The sequence below is a fragment of the Panthera tigris genome, chromosome B2 (assembly GCF_018350195.1).
Source record: "Panthera tigris isolate Pti1 chromosome B2, P.tigris_Pti1_mat1.1, whole genome shotgun sequence".
NCBI classification, from domain to species: domain Eukaryota; kingdom Metazoa; phylum Chordata; class Mammalia; order Carnivora; family Felidae; genus Panthera; species Panthera tigris.
This window is the reverse complement of record NC_056664.1, coordinates 34,400,551-34,416,193: the sequence shown is the minus strand read 5'-3', so window position 1 is coordinate 34,416,193 and position 15,643 is coordinate 34,400,551. Positions and strand designations below refer to the sequence as shown.

The window sequence follows — 15,643 nt, the reverse complement described above, 5'->3', positions numbered from 1 at the left end:
GGGGTGCCTGGCGGGCTCAATTGGTAAAGTGTGCAACACTTGATCTCGGGTTGTGAGTTCCAGCCCCATGTTGGGTGTGGAGATTGCTTAGAAATAAAATCTTTAAAAAAAATAATAAAAAGAAAATTCTTCAGGCTGAAGGAAAATTACTCTAGGGGGAAGTTCAGAACTGTAAAAAGGAATGAAGAGCGTTGGAAGGGTTAAATATGTGGAAACATATAAAAGAATATGGATTGTAATCATTTAAAGCAATAATAACTATATTGTGTGCAGTTTATAACATGTTAAAAGTATAGGACTACAAAAATGCAAAAAGCAAAATGGTAAATGGAGATAAAGTGTTCACAAAGTGGTAAAGAACTAATTTAAGGTAGAAGAAACTTTTAAAATAATAATGCAGGAGCACCTGGGTGGCTCAGTGGGTTGAACGTCCGACTTCGGCTCAGGTCATGATCTCACGGTCTGTGAGTTCGAGTCCCACGTCGGGCTCTGTGCTGACAGCTCGGAACCTGGAGCCTGCTTCAGATTCTGTGTCTCCCTCTCTCTCTGCCTCTCCCCTGCTCGTGCTCTGTCTCTCTCTGTCTCAAAAATAAACAAAACATTTTAAAAAATTTAAAAATATAAAATAATAATGCAAAGAAGGTATAACTAAAAATTAATAGAGGAGAGGGGCACTTGAGGGGCCTCGGGCTCTGTGCTGACAGCATGGAGCCTGGAGCCTGCTTCAGATTCTATGTCTCCCTCTTTCTCTACGCCTCCCTCACTCATGGTCTGTCTCTGTCACTCTCAAAAATAAATAAACATTAAAAAATTTTTTTGATTAATAAAGGAGATAAATGGAATAATGAAAACACTTCATGAATCCAAAGGAATACTGGAATAAGAAAACAACATATAGGACAAGTAGAAAAGAAATTCCAAGATGGCAATCAAACTCAACTATATCCATAACTAAATAAATTAAGTATTCTAATTAAGATACCGACTTTTGGGGGGCACCTGGGTGGCTCAGTCAGTTAAGTGGCCAACTCTTGATTTCGGCTCAGGTCATGATCTCACGGCTTCTGGGTTTGTGAGCATCGGGCTCTGCATTCACTGAGCGAAGCCTGCTCCGGATCCTCTGTCTCCTTCTTTCTGGCCCTCTCCTGCTTGCTAGCGCTCTCTTGAAAAAATAAATAAATAAACGTTAAAAAAAAAAAGTTTACAGATACAGACTTTTTTGGATGGATGTTTTAAAAAGACCCAACTATCTATTTATGAGAGACACAATGTAAATATGAATATGCAAATATATACACAGTAGAAGGACGGAAAAATACAACAAGCGAATAGCAACCAAAAGAAAGCTGCAGTGGCAATGTTAATATCAGACAAAGTAGAGCATAAGACAGAAAATATTCCTAAAGGTTAAAGGTTTCTCAGTGATGAAAGGGTCAATGAAACAGGACAACATAACAATCCTAACTTTGCGTGTGGATAATAACACAGTTTCAAAATACATAAAGCTGACTCAGTAGAGCATGTGACTCTTGATCTCAGAGCTGTGAGTTCAAGCCCCACTCTGGGAGTAGAACTTACTTAAAAATAAAATAAACAAAATACATAACGCAAAATGACAAAAATAAGAGGAGAAAGAGACAAATCTCAGAGCACAGTTGGAGATTTTTAACACAATTCTCTCAGTACAGAAACAAAGGATTCTAAAGGCCTTGTATTTTTCAGGAGGAAGACAGAGATCGTGATTAATGCCTTATTTCAGATTAAATATGTGTAGCGGGGGCGCCTGGGCGGCTCCGTCAGTTGAGTGTCTGACTCTTGATCTCACAGTCTCTACTGTCTGTGCAGAGCTCACCTCAGATCCTGTCTCCCTCTCTCTCTCCCCTCCCCTGCTCACGCGCTCTCTCACTCTCTCCCTCAAAAATAAACATAAAAATAATAATGAAAAAATAAAACAGTAAAAGTAGTTGCATAGTTCAAAAAATAAAAGCTACTCAGTTAAGACAGTGAGGAATCTTTGCTCCTAGCCCTGTCCCACACTCCCATTCCCATATTCCTTTTTCCCTGCCCCACCCAGATAACCACTACTACGACTTCCCTTTGTGCGTTTCTAGGACCTTCTAGTAGGTCTTTATGCAAAAACAGTGCGGCTATTTCTTTATGCAAATAGGGGTAAGTGTGAACATACAGTCTTATGTTCCCTTTTTCTTGCCCAAATGGTTATTAAATATGTTTGGCAACTTCCTCTTTAAAAAAAAACGATCTTGGAGATTTATAGTATTGATACTGATCTGAAGGAGGGTTTTCTGGTTTGTTTGATTGATTTTTTTTGTTTTGTTTTGTTTTGTTTTGGTCTCAGACTTCAGGTCATTTTTGATTTTCAACAGCTTTATGGAGCCATAACTGGCATATAATAAATGACACATTTTTTAAGTGCCCAATTTGGTGTTCTGACCTATGTATACACCTGTGAAACCATCCCCACAATCAAGATGAACATATTGGTCACCCCCCAAAATTTTCTTGTGCCTTCTTGTAAGACCATGCTCCTGGCTCTCTCCAACCAGGTCTCCATTCCCAGACAACCGCTAACCCGCCCACTGTCACCAGAGATTTGTTCTCATTTTCTAGACTTTTGCAAAAATCGAAAGACACAGTAGGTGTTGTTTCTGGGGAGCGTGAGCTGGCTTCTTTAACTCAGCGTAATTACTTTAAGATTCATGCATGTTGCTGCACGTACCAAGAATTCATCCCTTTTTGTTGCTATGTAGTTTTCCACTGTGTAGGCATCTCATAGTCTGTTTATCCATTCATCTCCTTATGGATAAAGGTTGTTTCTAATTTGGGGGTATTAAAAGTAACGTTGCTATAAACAGTAATGCAAAAGTCTTTGCATGAACATAGACTTCCACTTTTCTCAGCGATAGAATGGCTGAGTCAAATGGTAAATGTGTGATTAACGAATTTCTGAAAATGTTTGTACTATTTATGTCTCCACCAGCAGCGTCTGAGAATTCAGTTCCTCCCTCTCCTCATCCACACTAGCTTTGTTCAGTCTTTTTAATTTAAGATGTTTCGATAGCTATATAGTTATATTTCACTGTGGTTTTAATTTGCCTTTCCTAATGGCCAATGATGTTGAAAATGATCTCATATGCTTGTTTTATATTCACGTATCTTTTATTGATTTGCAATACGGTTTGTCTGATCTTATTTCATTGATTTCTACTCTGATCTTTATTTCTTTTCTTTGCTTGCTTTGGGCTTCATTTGCCCTTATTTCATTAGATTCTTACGGTGGAAGCTGAGGTCATTGATTTGAGAACTTCTGTTTTAATACTGGTGTTACAATGCTATAAATTTCCATCCACCTGCTGCTTTAGCAACATTCCACAAATGTTAATATGTTATGTTTTTATTCAGTTCGAAATACTTAATGATTTAACTCTTGATTTCTTTGACCCCTGGAATATTTAGAGGTGTGTTATTTAGTTTCCAGATATTTGGGGGATTTTCTAGATACCTTTCATTTATTTCTAACTTAATTGCTTTGTGGTGAGAGAACACACTTTGCATGATTTGATTCCTTTAAAAATTTTTGAGACTTGTTTTATGATCCCAAAGAAGGTCTGCCTTGGCAAATGGTCCATGTGCACTTAAAAACAATGTGTTCTGCTGTGGTTGGAAAGATTATTTTATAAATGTCAATAAGGTCAAGTTGGTTGATAGTGTTGTTCAAATCTTCTAAATCATTACTGATTTTTTGTCCACTTGTTCTATCAATTATGGATTATGGGGTATTAAAAACTCCAACTATTGTGGTACCTGGCTGCCTCAATCGGAAGAGCGTGCGACCCTTGATCTCAGAGTTGTAAGTTCAAGCCCCACGTTGAGTGTACAGAGATTACTTGAAGCAAAATAAAATAAAATCTTTAAAAAAAAGAAAAGAAAAGAAAAAGAAAACTCCAACTACAATTATAGGTTTGTCAATTTCTCTTTGCATTCTGTTAATTTCGCTTATGTATATTGATGCTCTGTTCTTAGATTCTTAATACTTAGCTTTGTTATGTCTTCCTGATGAATGGACACATTCATTCTTTATGAAATGGCACTCTTTGTGCCTGGTGATACTTTTGCTCTGAAATTTGCTTTGTCTAATATTATTGTTGCCATTTGTCTAATATTACTATTGCCATTAGGGCTTTCTTTAGAATAGTGTTACATGGTAAGTCTTCTTTTTTCTATCCTTTTATTTTTAACATATTTGTATCTTTATATTTAAAGTGGGTTTCTTTTTGTAACTCTTTTTCCCCTTCCCTTCCCCTGTGGTCTTCTGTTAAGTTTCTCAAGTTGCACATATGAATGAAAACATACGATATGTCTTTCTCTGATTGACTTTCTTCACTTAGGAGGCAAACCATAAGAGACTCTTAATACAGAGAACAAACTGAGGGTTGATGGAGGGGGGTGGAGAGGGGAAAATGGGTGATGGGCATTGAGGATGGCACTTGTTGGGGTGAGCACTGGGTGTTGTATATAAGCGATGACTCACAGAAATCTACACCCCAAACCGAGAGCTCACTGTGTACCCTGTACATTAGCCAACTTGACAATAAATCATCTTTAATTAAGTAATTAATTAATTAAAAATAAATAAATAAAGCGGTTTTCTTGTAGGTGGTGTATAATTTGATCTTGGTTTTGTCTTGTTTTTTTCTCTCTAAAACTCTCTCACCTTTATTTGGGATATTTAGACCACTGCATATAATGTGATCACTGTTAGGGTTAGGTTTGAGTCTATCATTTGCTATTTCTTATCTGTATCGTTTGTTCTTTGTTTCATTTTTCCTTTTTCTGCCTTCTTCTGCATTAAGTATTATTAGTGATGCAACTTTATCCTTTTTGTTGGATTGTTAGCTACAACTCTTCACTGGGTTGTTTTAGTGGTTGCTGTTGGGTTTATAATATACATATTTAACTTATCACAGTCTACCTTCAAGTAATATTGTGTGGCTTCATGTATAATATAAGAACCTTACACCTGTATACTTGTATATCTTCCCTTAAAATCTTCATGCTACTGTGATCATACGTTTTACTTCTATGTATATTAGAAGCCCTCAAATGTATTGCTACTATGTTTTTTACTTTAAACAAGTTAATTATCTTTAAGAAGATTTAAATAAAAAGAACAAAATTTATTTTCTTTATTTTATTGTTCTTTATTTATCCACATTGTGTTTCTATTGCTTTTCACTCCTAGGTGTAGATCTATGTTTCTATCTGGAATCACTTTCCTTCTGCTCGAATGACTTCCTTGAACATTTCTTGTAGTGTAGGTCTTCCAGATTTTTTGTGTCCAAAAAAAGTCTGTATTTCATCTTTGGTTTTTTTTTTTTTTTTTAATTTTTTTTTTCAACGTTTTTTTATTTATTTTTGGGACAGAGAGAGACAGAGCATGAACGGGGGAGGGGCAGAGAGAGAGGGAGACACAGAATCGGAAACAGGCTCCAGGCTCCGAGCCATCGGCCCGGAGCCTGACGCGGGGCTCGAACTCACGGACCGCGAGATCGTGACCTGGCTGAAGTCGGAGGCTTAACCGACTGCGCCACCCAGGCGCCCCTCATCTTTGGTTTTGAAAGATGCTTTCACTAAGTAGAATCTAGGTTTGGCAGTTTTCAATATTTCAAAGAGGTTGCTCCACTCTCTTTTGGTTTGCATGGCTTCTTTTCTTTCTTTCTTTCTTTCTTTCTTTCTTTCTTTCTTTCTTGAAAGAGAGAGAGCACAAGGCAGGGGAGAGGAACAGTGGGAGAGAGAGAGAAAGAAAGAGAATCCCAAGCAGACTCCACACCCAGTGAGGAGCCCAATGCAGGGCTCGACCCCGGGATCATAACCTGAGCTGAAATCAAGAGTCAGTCACTCCACTGGCTGAGCCACCCAGGCATCCCTGGCTTGCGTGGTTTCTACAGAAAAATCTGCTGCCAACTCTTTTTGGTTTTCCTGCATGTAATGTGTCTTTTATCTCCTACTGCCTTTAGGATTTGTTCCCTTTTGGGGCCCCTGGGTGGCTTAACTTTGGGATATTTAGACAACTGCATATAATGTGATCCCTGATAGGGTTAGGTTTGAGTCTATCATTTGCTATTTTTTACGTGTATCATTTGTTCTTTGTTCCATTTTTCCTTTTTCTGCCTTCATCTGCATTAATTGAATATTATTAGTGATTCAATTTTATCCTAGTTGAGTGTCAGTCAAGTCAGTTGAGCGTCTGACTTCAGCTCAGGTCATGATCTTGCAGTTTGCAAGTTTGAGCCCCAAGTCAGGTTCTGTGCTGACAAAGCCTGGAGCCCGCTTCGGATTCTGTGTCTCTCTGTCTCTCTGCTTCTCCCCTGCTCACACACTCTCTCTCTCTCAAAAAAATAAATAAACATTAAAAAAATTTAAAAAAAGAATTACCAGGACTTTAATTTTTGCTTAGTTTTATTAAGAATTTGCTCTTTATTAGTGGTTTTAAGCAATTTGGTTATGATGTGCTTTGGTATAGTTTTCTTTTTTCTTTTAAGATTTTATTTTATTATTATTTTTTAACGTTTATTTATTTTTGAGAGAGAGCACAAGCAAGGAAGGAGCAGAGACAGAGAGGGAGACAAAGAAACCGAAGCAGGTTCCAGGCTCTGAGCTGTCAGCACAGAGCCCGACGCAGGGTTTGAACCCATGAACCGTGAGATCATGACCTGAGCCGAAGTCGGACGCTCAACCTACTGAGCCACCCAGGCACCTCTCTATTTATTTTCTTTATTCTTTCTTTCTGTGTTTCGTTTTGGATAGCCTCTGTAGTGAGAGCTTCAGGTTCACTGATTTTTTTTCCTTCTGCAATGTCTGTTCGGCTGTTAATCCCATACAGTAGATTTTTTCATCTCAGACGTTATTGTTCTCTTTTCTAGAAGTTTATTTATTTAATTTTTTTTTAACGTTTATTTATTTTTGAGACAGAGAGAGACAGAGCATGAACGGGGGAGGGGCAGAGAGAGAGAGGGAGACACAGAATCGGAAACAGGCTCCAGGCTCTGAGCCGTCAGCCCAGAGCCTGACGCTGGGCTCGAACTCACGGACCGCGAGATCGTGACCTGAGCTGAAGTGGGACGCTTAACCGACTGAGCCACCCAGGCGCCCCTCTAGAAGTTTAATATTGGCCTTTTTCTTTAACATCTTTTACATTTGTATTTAACGTATTCAATATTTCCTATAGTTTCCTAAACATACAGAATACAGTTATAGTTGTTCTTCATGTACTTTTCTACTAATTCTATCAATGTACATTCTGGATTAATGTCAGTTGGTAGCATTTCCTTCTCATTAAGGGTCACATTTTTCTACTTCTTTGCATACACATGAACTTTTACTGGATACTGGGCCAATCGTATTAGATATTGGAAATTTTCTCTTTTGGGGGATGGGATACAATTGCATTCCTAGAAATATTCTTGAGCTTTGTTCCGGGATATGGTTCAATGGGTTGGAAACATTTTGACCGCTTCAAGTATTATTTATGTTTCGTTAGGTGAGACCAGAGCAGCATTTAGCCTAGGGCTAATGTTCCCCCTAAACTGAGAGGAAAAAAATCTTTCTAAATATAGCCAATGCTCTGAATATTGGATTTAACATAGTCACAGGAGCCTCAGGCTCTAATTAATTTTGCGTTATTTTATCAATCTGCATATGGAGACTTTTGGGGGCTCATAATATACATTTGTGAAAATAAAGTTTTCCATTCTAAGAGTAATACTTGCTGTTAAGTGAAAATCTACAAAATACAGAAAAGCAGGAAAAAAGAATCCCTTGTACATCCATTCCCTAGAGATAAATTCTGTCAACATTCTGAGGTACTTTCTTTGCTTTACTAGAGAGCACGGGCTTTCTCAGAGCAATGGAAGGATGCTCCCCTCCCAAAGTTATAGAACTTTTTAAAACTTCAGCAAATTAGGGTGCTTCTTTGATTAAATCTAGGAGAAAAATCACCCATACTAACATGCATTTCTTGTTCTCAAGGTGATTTTTTTTTAAGTTTATTTGTTTATTTTGAGACGGGGGGAGGGGCAGAGAGAGAGGGAGACAGAGAATCCCAAGTGGGCTCCATTCTGTGCTGTCAGCACAGAGCCCAATGCAGGGCTCAATGTCACAAACCGGGAGACCGTGACCCGAGCTGAAGTCGGACACTTAACCAACTGAGCCACCCAGGTGCCCTTCTCACCCTCTTTTTTAGGAAGCCTTGGTCATGGCTGCCTCTCCAGTCTCAGAGCAAGTTGTCCTGGGCCAACCCATGATGTCAGCAGTTCACGTCCAGATTTTTTCACTTAGGGAACATTTGAGTGCTTGCCAAGTGCTGAGCCTTATGCTAGTCTGGGTTTTTACAGAATGACTCTGGAGGAAATCTGGAGGAAATCATAGGCTGGAGGAGGAGACAGCTATAACCCAAGGAGTGTAATGCTAAATACACTGATCCTTAGTTTGAAAATGCTGCAGGGCTTTAAGGGCAAAGAGGGGGCAGGACTCTATGTCACCCTCTGCTGGGAGCATCAGGAAGGTATTTTAGCTTGGGCTGGTTGGTTTGTTTCTGGTTTTTACAAGAACACCAAAAATACTTTATTAGTTCTCAAAAAAGCAGCCATCACAAGGCACATGAAGTAGAAACATACCTTAGCAGTCAAAGGGTTAGGGTTATATACAATTATTGCTGTTTTTCTTTTGTAGCCTTGCCCATAGCCAGAGGGATGTAAACTAACATTCTGCAGCACCGGTCAGGAAACTCAGGGACACTCGCCAGTGGTTCTGAGCACATTAACAAAAAGACTCCATTCTTGTGAAAGAATCCATTCTTGTGAATGGATTCGACCACCTTAGTGAAAAATGTCTAGGATAGAACTGTAAATTCAGTTCAATACTACGAAGCAAACACTAAAACTTGATATTACTTCCCGATAGCTCACTCAAGTAGTATCTCGTACTATTCTGAGTGACAAAAAGGTGCAAATAAACTTATTTACAGATACAATGGTTGAACAGTCCCTTTTAAATCTGCAATTTAGGGGGCGCCTGGGTGGCTCAGTTGTTTGAGCGTCCGACTTCGGCTCAGGTCACGACCTCACGGTCCGTGAGTTCGAGCCCCGCGTCGGGCTCTGTGCTGACTGCTCAGAGCCTGGAGCCTGTTTCAGATTCTGTGTCTCCCTCTCTCTCTGACCCTCCCCCGTTCATGTTCTGTCTCTCTCTGTCTCAAAAATAAATAAACGTTAAAAAAAAAATTAAAAAAAAAATCTGCAATTTAGGTTTCAGATTCTCCATTAAAAAGTAACTGCCCTGAAACTCGATAAATTGTACTTAAGCAACTTGGCTATTAGGGTTTACAACAAAGAGAGAAATACCGCCCTCCGAATTATTAATTACAGTTTAACAATTACTTCAACATCAGCAGCCACTGGAGTTACTATTATCTGATTTGTCTGGGCAGTGTCTAGTCTCACTTTCTTCTTGGTTCACAAAACTATCATGGGACTAGGAACTCGGCATGGGAATCAATGATTAGACTTACACACGTCAACTTAAAAGTCACACACAGGGGGCACCTGGGTGTCTCAGTCGGTTGAGCATCCAACTGCTGCTCAGGTCATGATCTCACGGTTCACGGGTTCAAGCCCCATGTCGGCCTTTGCACTGGCAGCGTGGAGCCTGCTTCAGATTCTTTCTCTCTCTGCCCCTCCTCCACTCACTCTCTCTCTCAAAAATAAACACACATTAAAAAAAAATGTTTAAAAAGTCACACACAGGATTACATTGCAACAGCTGTTCCAAATGTCTGTTTTTTAGTTTGGGGTAGAGGGAGTGCGGGTTGTTGTTCTTGTTTGGTGTTTATTTCATAGCCATAAACTTAACTCTGCAATCCAGCTAGACTCAGAGGAGGGTAAGGAAAATATGGGTCCCACAGAACTGCAGTGAGAACACAAAGATTAAAGGGTATTTCGAGCAGATGGGGACAACGGGGTAGCTCCCGGCTACAGAAGGAATAGTCTTACAGCGAAGACAAAAACACAAGTCAAATTTATTAGATTTGTCCACAGTTTGCAATGACGATCTTCTTGCTGGCCTTGCCATGCCTGGAGCCGAAGTGTTCCGTGGCTTCCTGGATATTCCTGCCCTCTCTCACCTTGTCCAAGACCACAAGCCCATCACCCAATCGCTCAGCGTTGGCAACGCAGATGAAGAACTGGGAAGCGTTTGTTTGGGTCCAGTACTTGCCATGGACAAGATGCCAGGACCCGTGTGCTTCACGGGTGAAATTCTCATCATCAAATTTCTCCCCATAGATGGACTCACGGCCAGTGCCATTACAGCACGTGAAGTCACCACCCTGGCACATAAATCCCGGAATAAGCCTGTGAAGGCAGGAGCCTTTATAATCAAAGCCTTGCTCCCCAGTGCTCGGAGCACTAAAGTTCTCTGCTATCTTTGGAACAGAGATGCGGCCCCACGGCTCGCTGTCACCGCCAATGTCAAAGAACGCCACTGTGGGGTTGACCATGGCTGGACGGCCTGAAACGTCTGTTTTAAGTTAAGGCACTCATTGAACTATTAGTAGCTAAGGGCTTTAAATAAAATTCTACTACCAACTTGGGGCACCTGGGGGGCTCAGTCGGTCGAGCGTCAGACCTTGGCTCAGGGGATGATCTCACCGTCGTGAATACAAGCCCCGCGCCAGGCTCTGGGCCTACAGCTCAGAGCCTGGAGCCTGCTTCAGATCGTGTCGTCTTCTCCCTCTGCCCCTCCCCTGCTCGCACTCTGTCTCTCTCTCTCTTAAAAAAATTAATTAACATTAAAAAAAAAAAAACCTTTACTACCAACTTTATAAATCTGAAATTTTGACGAGTGTTATTTAGAAAACCAGTTTACTTAACAGTTCACTTAACCTTTTGCAGAAGAGACAAGGAGACTGAATATAAACTATATCAACACTTAAGTGAACTGTACTATGCCCTTGTGGCCAGAAAATTGCATTTTTTTTTCCTAAAAGGAAAGCAGTCTTTATTTTTCGGACTTCCAAAGCCTACTTTATGTAACTACAAGTACCACTGCTTTTGGAAGGTTATAGAGAAATTCTTTTTAAAAAAATAACTTAAAAATTAGCCATACTCGGGGTGCCTGGGTGGCTCAGTCGGTTAAGCATCCAACTTCAACTCAGGTCATGATCTCACGGTTTGTGGGTTTGAGCCCCACATCGGGCTCTGTGCTGACAGCTCAGAGCCTGGAGCCTGTCTGGGATTCTGTGTGTCACTCTCTCTCTGCCCTTCCCCAGCTCGCACTCTGTCCGGCTCAAAAATAAGCATTAAAAAAAAATTAGTCATACTGTTGAAACACTCACCCAATATAAATAATTCACTCTTCAATAAGAAATAGAATTATTTTTAAAATTTTTTTTAACATTTATTTAATTTTGAGAGACAGAGAGAGATAGAGGGCAAGTGGGGGAGGGGCAGAGAGAGAGGGAGACTCAGAATCCCAGCAGGCTCCAGGCTCCCAGCTGCCAGCACAGAGCCCGACGCAGGGCTCGAGCTCACGGACCTCGAGATCGTGAGCTGAGCCGAAGTCGGCCACTCAGCCAACTGAGCCACCCAGGTGCCCCAGAAATAGAATTCTTTATAGCAAGTGCCCCAGAGTTGCGTCACTCAGTTACCGCAGATATTAAAAACCAATCTGTTAAATCGGCAAGATGTTTCTGTAGCCTTACTGAACACCTGTAGCTCTATCCTCTGTTGTCTCAATAGGCACCGCACTTACCTAAGTAACAGCAGATCACATCTGACAGGTACTAACGCTAAGCTTGTACACTGTACTGACCAAGCCTAACATAGACATGTGTGCTTGCCTCACATGGACATGTGTCCGATGCACGTAAAAGCAGATCTAGTTAATGCCCTTTGGGAACAGGAGAGTTTACTTTGCCTTGACTGGTTCTTGTTCTAAGCAAGGAACTCTCAACCTTTCATTTATAATGATACTCTTTAAAAAAAAAAAAAAACAATCCCGTGACATTGACGGTAAAGGGAGCCCATCAGTTCCATCACATGTAGTGTTTCTGCACATTACTGCGTGGCAGATATGTTGGAGGCTAAAAGGCAAAGTCCTATTTAGTGATATCGTAAGCAATGGCTCGAAATACATGTAAGAACTGGGGTCTTTTTCATGTTCCAAAAATCCTGTTAACAGCGGAGGAGTGAAATAGACACAGGGCGTGAACATCAAAATCAAAGTTGGGGTTCCAGTGTTCAATCTGGGCATGAAGGGATCTGCTGTAGCCTTGGAAGCTCACGGAGAAGAGGGAGTCCTTTTGCCCAGAGCCCCTGAGCAAAAATGCAGCTTTCCCTTCAGGAAGGGTTTCCGGGGCACCTGGGTGGCTCAGTCGGTTGAGTGTCCAAATTCAGCTCAGGTCATGATCTCACAGTTCGTGGGTTCGAGCCCCGTGTTGGGCTGTGTGCTGATAGCTCAGAGCCTGGAGCCTGCTTTGGATTCTCTCTCTCTCTCTCTCTCTCTCTCTCTCTCTCTCTCTCTCCTGCCCCTCCCCTGCTTGTACTCTGTCTCAAAAATAATTTTTTTTTTAAAAAAGGGCGTCTGCTTTGGAACACTCTCCAGCAACGGGGATTCCCTGTAATCAGAAAAAAATTAGACAGGAGGCAGTGGATGTAACCAATCTGTGGATAGCTATCTCCAGATACCTGACGTTGCTTCTGCCTACGTGACTGCAAACACAGGGTGGTTGTGTCCTCTTCTGTGTCACAACTAGCTTGTGAAATGGCAAAACCGTCCCCACTTATTTCAGGCATTCCAGCAGCTAACTTCGGTCCCACTTAATATAACCAACTAGCCTGTGCGGTGGCTTCAATGGATGTATTTGTGTATTAGGAGGGGTGTCAACCTTCTGCAATACTAAGCCACCTTCTTTTTCTAAGCTTATCTTCTTTATCCTCTATAGAAGCCAAATATGGATCAAATGTATCAAAAAAAAAAATGTTGAATGTGGTTTCACAGGGGCTGAATGCTTATGTAATCAAATGCCATTTTGGAGCTAAATAGGAAAAGGGCATTTTCAGGATTTAGAAAGGTGTATTAAAAGGCTTGATTCAGACAGGTGTATTTTTCTTTTTTAGAAAAGAAGGGCTTTAACTACTTGTTGTAAGTTCTCGTGGGAAAACACAAGCCCACAGTTCTTGCAACCTTTGTCCCACAGACTGACTTCCTTTCAGGGGTCCAAACAAAGGGACATATTGAAATACTGGTGTCTGGGGCACCTGGGTGGCTCAGTCGGTTAACTCTCTGACTTCAGCTCAGGTCATGATCTCATGGGCCATGAGTTTGAGCCCTGTGCCGGGCTCTGTGCTAACATCTCAGAGTCTGGACCCTGCTTCTGATTCTGTGTGTGTTGTGTCTTTCTCTCTGCCCCTCTCCCACTTGTGCTCTGTCTCTCTCTCTCAAAAATAAATATTAAACACACACACACACACACATGTATATATATTGAAATACTGGTGTCTGGATTGAGAAAGTAAACAACTTTAATGACCAGGTAGCACATCTTTATGCAAATCAGGTAATTAAAAAAGTTTTTTTTAATGCTTATTTATTTTTGAGAGAGAGACAATGTGAGCAGGGGAGGGGCGGAGAGAGAGGGAGACACAGAATCCGAAGCAGGCTCCAGGTCAGCTCTGAGCTGTCAGCACAGAGCGCAATGCGGAGCTTGAACCCATGAGCTGTGAGATCACAACCTGAGCTGAAGCCAGACGCTTAACCAACTGAGCCACCCAGGCGCCCGCAAGCCAGATAGTTTCAAATTATTTGGTTTTGATAAAATTCAATGAGCGCCTCCTGGAATTGTCAGTTGATGGGTCATTAAAACAAGCTTTGGTGATGGTTACTGCATGATTTTTGGCAAATTCTTTGGAAGAAGTTGCAAAAGAACTCCGAGAATTACATTGCTGATGGCAAAACTCTTTTTATTCCCATCTACTTGTTTTATACAAGCCAATTGTCTTGGCCATTACCAAAAAAAAAAAAAAAAATAGGAACAGAACGACGCAGGACCTGTTGAGAAAAATCACCTCCCTTCTACTGAGGTAGTATTTGCAACAAGACTTCATTTATCAAAAAATGATGCTGTACATTATTTTGATTAATCCTGCAATAAAAATCCTTGTAATAATAGGTAGAAAGTTTTTAGAAGACTACGATCACAGGAAATGTCTTTAAAAATTGAATTTCAGTGTAAATGCACATTTCTGTGGTAAAGAAGTATCATAGGGTGATCAATAAGAACTTTCAGGCATAAAATTATACTACTTGAGGATAAACTTCTGCAAGAGTACAATGGAATAAAAACGCAAATTCAAGGAGAAAAAGGAATAATGTAGCGTTTCTTGTAGTTAACAAAGTCGTTTTACTTTATTTACATATAAATGGATGATGGTGGCCACCAAACTGCTGTAGTATTTAAATTCCGCTGGATGGCATTCAAAGCTGATGTAACACTTTTATTTTTAAAAATGTTTATTTATTTTGAGAAAGCACGCGCAGTGAGAGGGGGCAGTGAGAGGGAGAGAATCCCAAGCAAGCTCCACCCTCCGCGCGGAGCCTGATGAGGCGGGGGCTGGATCCCACTACCATGAGATCTTGACCCGAGCCAAAATCAAGAGTCAGACGCCCAACCAACCGAGCCACCCAGGTGCCCCTGTAACACTTTTATTGTAAAGTGTCAATTTCCTTTCCAGTTTGTTTGCTTTTATTTAATCTTCTTGCCTAGTGACTCTAGCTGGAACCTCCGGTTCAATACTGAAGAGAAGTGGGAAGAGTGGACATCCCTGTCTTATTCCTGACCTTAGAGGGAAGGCATTCAGTCTCTCCCCATTAAATACGATGTTAGCTGTGGGGGTTTTCAGAGATGCCCTTTATCAGATTGAGGAAGTTCCCTTCCTTTTCCAGTGTGTTGAATGTTTCGCATGGGGGTAGTCTTAAAGAGCTATTTTAGTAAGTTAGGGGAGCAAAATGTTCGAAAGCTCAAGTTCAGGCTCCTTGGACACCCTGTCCCTGCTATACCCTCGGCAATAAGCACAGTCCTGCACATATAAGAGGCCCAACAAACATTTGTCGAGCAAACTGTGTCCCACCTCCCCCCTGGCATTTTATTCTCTGGTGACGCTGCGGTGTTTAGGCCCCGCCCCCACTCCCCAATACCCTGCTTATGTGGCCAGAGTTCTCTCCCCTCTCTTCTGTTCCCAGCTGGCACCGATTCATGCTTTCCAGCGCTGTCCAGGTGTCATCTCATTCAGGAGATACCTCTCTCCCCATCCCTCCTCAGATCCTGAGCTGTCAGGGTCTAATTTTGTGCTGCCATGGTACTTCGTGCTTCGACCATTGTGCTCTATGTGAATTATTTATTTACCTGTCCATCCCTCACTAAACTAGATAGGCGATATGGTTTGCGGCCAACAGTGTGGATTCAGGAACCTGACAGCCCAGATTCAAAACCCTGCCTCTTACTACTTTGGATGGCCTTGGTTATTTATTTATTTATTTATGTATCTATTTATTTATTTATTTAGAGGGCGCA

The 15,643-nt window shown here is 41.1% G+C and overlaps 2 pseudogenes; both read right to left on the bottom strand.

Annotated features, from left to right (window-relative positions):
• Window positions 1-10,093: 10,093 nt before the first annotated feature.
• Window positions 10,094-10,570, bottom strand: LOC122238373 (annotated as a pseudogene).
• Window positions 10,571-12,226: 1,656 nt separating this feature from the next.
• On the bottom strand, window positions 12,227-15,483 carry LOC102968772 (annotated as a pseudogene).
• Between the last annotated feature and the right edge of the window lie 160 nt (window positions 15,484-15,643).